Source organism: Suricata suricatta, chromosome 4 (genome assembly GCF_006229205.1).
Source record: "Suricata suricatta isolate VVHF042 chromosome 4, meerkat_22Aug2017_6uvM2_HiC, whole genome shotgun sequence".
Lineage (NCBI taxonomy): Eukaryota > Metazoa > Chordata > Mammalia > Carnivora > Herpestidae > Suricata > Suricata suricatta.
The window spans coordinates 46,115,721-46,123,758 of record NC_043703.1 but is presented as its reverse complement, the minus strand read 5'-3'; the positions used below and the strand labels follow the sequence as shown (position 1 = coordinate 46,123,758).

Genomic DNA, 8,038 nt, shown 5'->3' with positions numbered 1-8,038 from the left:
AATACAAGTACATATGGCTACATTAAGAAAATTATTGTCAGGCCCCTGAATGGCTCAGTCAGTTAAGCATTGAGTTTCAGCTCAGGTCATGATTTGTGGTCACTGAGTTCAAGCCCCGCATCTGGCTCTGTGCTGACAGCTCAGAGCCTGGAGCCTGCTTCAGATTCTGTCTCCCCTCCCCAGATGTTCTCTCTCTCTCTCAATCTCTCTCTCTCAAAGATAAATATTAAAGTAATTCAAAAAAGAAGAAAATGATTGGCTAATAGTAATACTATTTCAGTGAATACAAAAGGCACATTTCTACTTAAACAAGTTTTTTATTGTTTTCCTCCTTATTTTTCAGTGAAATAGTACAATATTTATGCAAGTAAATTCAGTTAATACACAATCACTCAAATGATCCTAATTAACACCTTGTGTGATTTAGAATGCACTGACATGTCTGACTAGGAATTTTCTAGCTTTGTATGCTTAAGTTAGAATCTTCTCTCATTATTCTTATTGTAATTTATGAAACACTCTAATAAAATATAAAAATATATAAAGAATTATCTATTTGAAGATTATGAAAAACTTTCTCATTTCAGCTAGCCAAATCATAAATATTCATTCAAGAAGAAAATAAAACTATTGTCATTTAGTGATAACTTGAAATAAAAATTATGCTTTAAGAAAAACAGCAAGTCTGTTCAATTGACTAATACTAATATAATTCCAAGAAAACACGGGAAACAAAATTGTATAAAGCCACATAGCCTTCAAAATTACAATCAAGATGAATATGTGTAATTTTCAAAACTTTATGTTATATTTAAAAATAAAAGCCCCACAGTGTCTAAGTACATAAGATTTTGTTGTTTGTAGGTACCAAATTACCAATTTTGATTTTAACTTAAGAGAGGGAAAATAAGTTTCCACTTCTAAAACAACCAAATAATTTTTTAACTTTTTAAAAATGTTTTATTTACTTTTGATACAGAGAGAAACATAGCATGAGAGGGGGAGGGGCAGAGAGAGAAGGAGACACAGAACGGAAGCAGGCTCCAGGCTCTGAGCTAGCTGTCAGCACAGAGCCCGACGCGGGACTCGAACCCACAAACGTGAGATCCGACCTGAGCCGAAGTCGGAGGCTTAACCGACTGAGCCACCCAGGTGCCCCAAAAAACAACCAAATAATTTTTAAAAATTACTGTACTTAACAAAAGATTAATTGTTTCAAAAACATTTTCCTGATCCCATATTCACTCCTTTTCTATTGCCCATATCTTCATACAGTGTTACTCAGAGTTCCATAAAAAGTGTAGAGCCCTAAATATGCAGGTTCTTATTCCTACAAATCCCTTTTGTTTACAACTTGATGGTTGTATGTACAACCCCTTCTAGAAACTCTGTCCTGGCCAGTTTGGATTTGGTGAAGAAGTAGACAAAATATATAAAAATGGATACTGTAGTTATACATCACCTGCTATACATTGCCTCCATCAAAAATAACAACGAGGATTTTCCTGAGCCTCACTTCCCACTTGAGTATTTTGTTTTTGAAACGAAGAAGATCTTATGGTTTCCACAATCTCCAGTTAAGGAACAAAGAAAGCAAATGCTTTGGGAGGGATGGATCAGGTAGAAGATCACTCCAAACTATGCTCCTGGACAGTACTTCATATCAGCAAATATTTGTAAATTATGCCTGAACTTACAGAGGTGAGAGGGAGAGAAAACCTAACCTTGAGTGGAAAGCATAGTTATAACCATAAATTTAAAAATTATTTATTCTCAGGGACAATGCCTTCTAAAACTTACTACATGACATTTATCCCTTTAAGTGCCCTCCTCACTCTGACTGGCTTCTAAAGAGATCAAATTTATGTGGTTTCATGCAAGGCCTTTAATAAATAAATCTTAAGAATAGAGTAGTGTATGAATTGCATAGAAATGTCAGCCCTGAAGACTGATCAGTGCCTGAAGAATGGAATAATGAAGGGCATGAGGGCTAAATTTTGACATAACCTCAATGCCACTATCCACTTCCATCTTTCATCCTTCAAGTATCTCTTTTATATGTCAAATTATAGCTAATGAAGCAGTATGTAAAATAATAATTATTTCAATTATCATTATTAATGCTCAACGAATCTCCGTGTCTCAAGTCACTTGCAACTACAATTATCCCATTTTTTTAAGGTTGTTAAATCTCTCTATGGTTAATATAGAGATAATTTACTATTTAACAATCTAATTCAAGACTTTAATTACTTTTGACTCTCAAATAAAGTATACTTTCCTAGAGGCAGTTTCCATGATTTATGAGAAGTTGTTTTGTATCTTCTGTGGTACTTACAGCACTTGAAAACAGTTTAGATGTTAAAATAAGACATATTGAAAAGAAAAAAACATTAGGGGCACCTGGGTGGCTCAGTTGCTTGGGCAGCTGCCTTCAGCTCAGGTCATGATCTCACAGTTTGTAGGTTCAAGTCCCAAGTCAGGCACATGTGCTGACAGCTCAGAGCCTGGAGCCTGCTTCGGATTCTGTGTCTCCCTCTCTCTGACCCTCCGTCGCTCACACTCTGTCTCTCTGTCTCTCTGTCTCTGTCTCTCTCTCTCTCTCTCTCAAAAATAGATATTTAAAACAAATTTTTTTAAAAAATTACAAAAAGGGGAGATGCCAGGGTGGCTCAGTCAGTTAAGTGGCCCACTTCAGCTCAGGTCATGATCTCAAGGTTCATGAGTCTGAGGTTTGCATTGGGCTCTGTGATAACAGCTCAGAGCCTGGATCCTGCCTCAGATTCTGTTTCCATCTCTCTCTGACCCTCCCCTGCTCATGCTCTGTCTTTTTTACCAAAAATTTACAATAAGACATATTGGGATCACAGCATAAATAAATGGCTCCCTTTGTTCATTTGCCATGTTTTATCAAATAATATATTTATTAGAAATTTTTAATGTCTACACAGCCAAACAAAAATAAGGTGTGTTTAGTAAAGACAATTTTTTCTGCCCATATACAATATACATGAGGATATACATACATGTATGTGCCATGAAATCTTTAAAATAACATTATTAGAGACCATCGTATGGACTTTTAAAATCAGGGAAATAAAGACAAAAGAAGTGAAATAGTTAACTATTGAAACTTATAGTGCTATTTGAGGCCTGGTTTGTCAGTCTCCAAAGAGAAGTCTTGCCCCCAGACTCTGATTGAACGACTTCCTGCTCTATTGGCATGATCTCTACCTTTCTAGTCTCCTCCTTCACACCTATGTCATGCATTGCCTCCATCACAATGAACAGCGATCAAACTCCATGTATGTTTTTGACAACTTCCCCTTACATATAGGACCACAAAACTTCTCATGGTTCATAATTAGCAAACTATGGAGAGAACTTGAAAGCAGTGGGTCATTAGTGGAAAAAAGTGAATCATTAGAAGCATGAATAACTTCTTAGATTTGTAGTTAAAGGAAAAAGCCCAGAAATATTCCCCTCCAAACCACACAGAGGGTGACAAAGCAGAAACTAGTGTGCTTGCTTCTCAATTTCCTGTTTTGAGTTCTTTCTCCTATGTTGTGTTGAGACAGCTATCTTAAAATCAGTATACTTTCGCTACTAGAAAAGCATAAAATCACAGGGAATTGGGCTAATTTTGAGGAAGTTTGATATATTTAAACTTGTTACATAAAATTACGTAAGCTCAGCCTAGTGTTGGTTACCACAGAAGTGATTTACTGCACTTTTCTTTAAATATTCCTTACCTTCTTCGAATACATGTATTAGAGTTATTTTGAAGTAATCCAAAGGGTAAACAAGGAATCTGAGAATTATTCCAATGTGGTGAGGATATTATACTTTTATCTTTAACCAATATATGAGAAACAATATATTACATAACTATGTATATTTTTAAAACAGCTACATAGTTACTAAGCTCATAGTTGTGAATCATTTATAAATGTATGGATAAAATATATAATTTAGAATATGGCTCATTAAAATTTGCCTAAGTTGAATTTCTTTAACACATTTTAGAGAAAGCTTTCGAGAACTTGTCACAATAGCCTCTCAAAATTCCTGACAGCGGGAAATGGTAGGTTGTATCCTTAAGCAGTTTTTATTACTTAGATATAATGAAAATATATCAAAATAAAACTTCCTATATGCAATTTTCTCACATCAGCAACTGATTCAGTAATCTATTTTCAAATTCTTTTGGATAATTTATCTAGTCCCTGAAACAAAGATAGAATTGGTTTCTGTTTGTAATTTTGAAAATATAGGATAGTTAAAAATGGATACATTAACATTTTTTATGAGTTTCAGAGTAATCAGGAAGATAACAAAACAGTCCTTTGAAACGCCAAGAAATAAAACCACTTTTGTTACAACACTGTGTAAAGATTCTGTAACCTTTGTAATATAAGAGGGATTACATTTTCTCACAACTGAGTTATTTCTATACAATTTCTTCAAAATATAGTGTTAAGATAACCACCTCTTTGAACTTATAGGCCTGTTCTCCTAAGCTTATTTTTTCTTGACATATTTTTGAAGCTAGTATAAGAAAGCATATAATTATCCTGTCATATTTTGTTTCCTGTATACATTTTCTTAAAATTTTACCTCCAGATCTTCAAAATTTGGGGACAAATACGTTTAGTGTCTACCATTTGTGTCTTCTGTTCAGCAATAAGAAGAGATGACAGAAAATTCATAAATGTTAGAACAATGATAATAAAAATACTTAACTCAGGAGACAGTTGGTTTTTGCAGAATGTTAAAAAACTGACTTGGGTTACTTTGTGCTTGCTTGGGACCTGATAGTTCATAACATATGTGCAAGGGATATCTCATTTAATTCTTATATCAACTGAATAGCGTATTCAATAATCACTTTTTTTGTTAAATATATGAGAAAAGTGAGGCTCACAAGAGTTAAACAAATTGACCAAGGTCAAGATAGCCTAGTGTGTGAAAAAATTAACTCATATTCAGCTGCTTAAATTTTCATTCAGCCTTATCAAAAAATGACAAGCTTCTAAAGATATGTCTTTTAATAATTCACATGCCAGAACAAATATATGTGTAACTTATTAAGACCATATTTAATATTATTCTACTTTACTGCATTCCAGTAAAAGAGAGTCAAATCCATAAAGGAATTAGTGAAATAGAGTCAGATGTATTTATTTACTTAATCATTCACTTACAAACATTGGTGGAGTCGCAGTTGTACGTCAAACATTTACTAACTGGGTATCATGGAGTAACTAAGCAGAGGTGGTTCTTGTCCCCCTTGACCCCAAAATCTAGTGGGGTAGACACCATGAATAGAAAGGATGTATAAAACTCTGTATCAGAATAACCGGATTTTTGCTGGCATAACAAACATCTCTAACATTTTATTAGGTTAACCCAGTAAGAAGTATTTCTTTATTCATACTACATGTCCAGTAAATTTAGAAGTGAGATTCTGCTTATCACAGGGGCTCAAGGATCCAGGCTGACAGATCCCTTTCTTGTTCTGCTTCCAGGATCACCAGGGCTAAGGTAAAGAAGGCTGGTAAACCACTCACTAGCTTTTAAGTCTTCTATTCATGTATAACACAATTCCTTCCATGCACATTTCACAGGTCAAAGAAAGTCACATGAACCTGACTAATTTTAAACAGGGCCAGAAAGAGGTGCTTGGGTGGCTTAGTCTGTTAAGCATCTGGCTCTTAGTTTTGGTTCAAGTTATGATCTCATGGTTCATGGGATCGAGCCCCACGCCAGGCTCTGTGCTGACAGCAAGGAACCTACGTGGAATTCTCTCCCTCCTCACTTTCTGTTCCTCCCGCTCTCCCACCCCCCCTCCCTCAAAACAAATAAATAAACATTAAAATAAAATAAATAAAGAACAAATTCATCATAAGAAGAAGCTTCTTCTTAGAAGCACCATATGAATAGTTGTAATGATTACTGTTGGTCCTAACGCAGGATACATGCATAATAGAGTAATACAAAGTCAAAAAGAGGGCTGAGTACACAGATTCTAATGTTGCTTTCATGATCTCCACCACTTGGTATTCATATCTGTGTAAATTCCCTCTCTTTGAGTATCGTTAAGACCTCTGGCTTGGGTCTAAACAAAAAGAATATTGTAAAGGTTATTAGTCGCTATGGGATATTGTAACAACAACAAAATAGACTGGATAGTTTAAACAACAAAAACTTATTTCTTACATTTCTAGAAGCTGGGAAGTCCATCATCAAGATTCTGGCCCATTTAGTTTCTGGTGAGAATTCTCTTCCCGGCTTATAGATAGGCTTCTCCTTCCTACATACTCACATGGTCTTTCTTCTGTGCGTGTGCACAGAGGGAAGATGGGTGCAAGCTTTCTGGTGGTCTTTTCTTATAAGGAAACTAATCTTATGGAATTAGGGCTCGGCCCTTATGACTTCATTTAACTTTAATGGCTTATTAGTGACCCTATCTCAGATACCATTCACACTGGGGATTATGGCTTCAATATATGAATCGGTATGTGGAGGGAGGTACAAATATTTAGTCCATGATAATGATGGACATAAGTTAGTGAAAACACCACATAAGATTGTAATTATCTATTTAGCTGAGACCCTCTACCTTGCTGTCTTTGAAGAGCAAGGTGACATGTTATAAGCTCACATAATAAGCAATGAGGGTAACTTCTAAACCCCGAGTCAAGAAAACCAGTTTCTGAGAGGAACTGAATACTATCAACAGTCATATGACATTGAAAGCAAATCTTTCCCCCAACTAGCAAAGATGAGGTTGTAGCCATGGTTAATACCTTACTTTCAACTTGATGTGATCCTGAACAGAGAATTCAGCTAAGCTGTACCTAAACGCCAGATTTACAGAAACGGGGAGACAATAAATATGTGTTGTTTCAAACCACTATGTTTTTGGTAATGTTGTGACATAGTAATAGATAATGATAACAAGTACAGATAATGGACTTGTTGCTTGATAGGTGAGGTCATAGAAAACTTCACATATAGAACTGGACCTAAGTATAATTGTTGAGACTAAGTAGAAGTATTTAAGAAAGCCAAGAATGGAAGAGAAGAGAGTTAAAATAAAGCATAGAAAAATGAATATGTGTTTGGAAGGAAATAGAAGTAGGCAACATTGCTAGAAAAAAAAAGGAATCCATATAAGGAACTGTGAGAGCATCTGCCTAGAATCCCAGCTAAAGAGACATAGAAGGATTGGGAGTAAATAAATGAGTGACATATTTATAATCATGGATTAAATATACAAAAACTATAATTTTACTCTGTTTCTTTAAAAAAAGCATATTCTTCCAGGTTTCACTTAAATAGCAGGAAACTTTAAAAGATTTAAGTCAACTAATTAAAAACTAAAAAATCATTCTTTATATAGCTATATATATATATATATATTTTCTTTCCATCATTGCTTAGTGATTCATTCTCCTAAGTCTCCATCAGCAAGTGAAATGGAAGACACCTCCCACCCAATGCCTTGGGCAGCCAAGACATTATACTGGAGTCTTCAATGCTTACTTTGTCTGGATGACCCACACATCAGCGCCTTGTTTTTCAAGGGACTTCTCAGGGGATGGAGGCACCGTCAAGATCTCACTCATCCCTTGGGCGATCACAGTCTTCATCCTTCTTGATAACTTCCTCCACATCTGCAGGTTACATGCAAGGATAATGCTCAGTTCCCGTTTCTCTTCGATCCCTAGCCTGACTTCCCCCTGGTAACACTCTGCAGTGTTTCTGGGTTTTCGTAGAGCCTTATACTTTCATTTGCCCCCTTGATAGAGAAGCAAGTTTAGGGGAAGACATAAGGAACTTAACTGAATGCCAACTCTCTCTCTTTACAACATTTGAGATCCCAAATGGCTCCATGCTTTACCTGTCTTTAAATCGCTTTAAAAAGAACTTGCAGACCCACAATACACGTATTGATAACAACATGAAATAAATCAACTACTTTGCTGAATAACCAAAATAAGCTTTTCACTTCATTTTGTTTAGATAACAAGTC

The 8,038-nt window shown here is 35.5% G+C and overlaps 1 pseudogene; it reads right to left on the bottom strand.

The window, feature by feature from the left end:
* Window positions 1-7,469: 7,469 nt before the first annotated feature.
* On the bottom strand, window positions 7,470-7,836 carry LOC115289166 (annotated as a pseudogene).
* Window positions 7,837-8,038: the final 202 nt, after the last annotated feature.